Here is a 1,554-nt window from a genome sequence, read left to right as displayed (position 1 = left end):
TGCCTGGCTAATTTTTTGTATTTTTAGTAGAGACGGGGTTTCACCGTGTTAGCCAGGATGGTCTCAATCTCCTGACCTCGTGATCCACCCACCTCGGCCTCCCAAAGTGCTGGGATTACAGGCATGAGCTACCATGATTGGGCGAATTTTTTATTTTTTTGAGACAGGGTCTCACTCCAGCTGGAGTGCAATGGCACTCTCTTTGCTCACTGCAGCCTCAAGCTCCTCGGCTCAAGCGATCCTCCCACCTTAGCCTCCTGAGATGCTGGGAGTACAGGCGTGCACCAACAGGCCTGGCTAATTTTGTACTTTTTGTAGAGATGGGGTTTCATCATGTTGCCCAGGCTGGTCTTGAACTCCTGAGCTCCAGTGATCCACCCACCTCAGCCTCCCAAAGTGCTGGGATTACAGGCATGTGCCACTGCACCCGGCCTTCTTGTGTATTTTTTATCCCAGTTCTAGAGTCAGCTATTTCTCCAAGGAGCACTGGTTACTTTCATTGGAGAATGATACCAGAAACCAAGATCTTGGAACTAGGTTATGCTCATTGCTACCAGGGTACACAGACATTTTAATGTATATGTAACATGAAATTTACCTTTTTGACTTCATTTTCATTTATTTATTTATTTTTTGAGACGGAGTTTGCTCTGTCGCCCAGGCTGGAGGGCAGTGGCGCGATCTCGTCTCACCGCAACGCCTCCTGGGTTCAAGTGATTCTCCTGCCTCAGCCTCCTGAGGAGCTGGGATTACAGGCACGCGCTACCACACCTGGCTAATTTTTGTATTTTTAGTAGAGACGGGGTTTCACCAAGTTGGTGAGGCTAGTCTTGAACTCCTAACTTCGGCCACCTCGGCCTCCTAAAGTGCTGGGATTACAGGCTTGGGCCACCACGCCCAGTCTTTTTTTTTTTCTCCAATACCGGGTCTCCCTCTGTCAGGCTGGAGTAAAGTGGTATGCTTTTAGCTCATTGCAGCCTCGAACTCCCAGGCTCAAGTGATCCACCCACCAGCGCCTCCCAAAGTGTTAGGATTACAGGCGTGAGCCATGGCACTTGGCTTCATTTTCACTATTTTTTTTTTTTGAGTCATAGTCTCACTCTGTTGCCCAGGCTGGAGTGCAGTGGCCTGATCTTGGCTGACTGCAACCTCTGCCTCCCAGGTTCAAGGGATTCTTGTGCCTCAGCCTCCCGAGTAGCTAGGATTAAGGGTGTGCGCCACAACCCCTGGCTAATTTTTGTATTTTTAGTAGAGACAGGGCTTCACCATGATGGCATGGCTGGTCTTGAACTCCTCGCCTCAGGCCTCTGCCTTCCTTGGCCTCCCAAAGTGCTGAGATTATAGGCGTAAGACACTGCGCCTGGCACTTTTTTTTTTTTTTGAGATAGATTTTTGCTGTGTCACCTAGGCTGGAGTGCAGTGACAGAATCTTGGCTCACTGCAACCTCTGACTCCCAGGTTCAAGCTATTCTCCTGCCTCAGCCTCCCAAGTAGCTGGGACTACAGGCGCCTGCCACCACACCCAGCTAATTTTTGTATTTTTAGTAGAGATAG

This window comes from Colobus angolensis, unplaced genomic scaffold (genome assembly GCF_000951035.1).
Source record: "Colobus angolensis palliatus isolate OR3802 unplaced genomic scaffold, Cang.pa_1.0 Scaffold28, whole genome shotgun sequence".
Taxonomy (NCBI): Eukaryota; Metazoa; Chordata; class Mammalia; order Primates; family Cercopithecidae; genus Colobus; species Colobus angolensis.
This window is presented reverse-complemented; position numbering follows the sequence as displayed.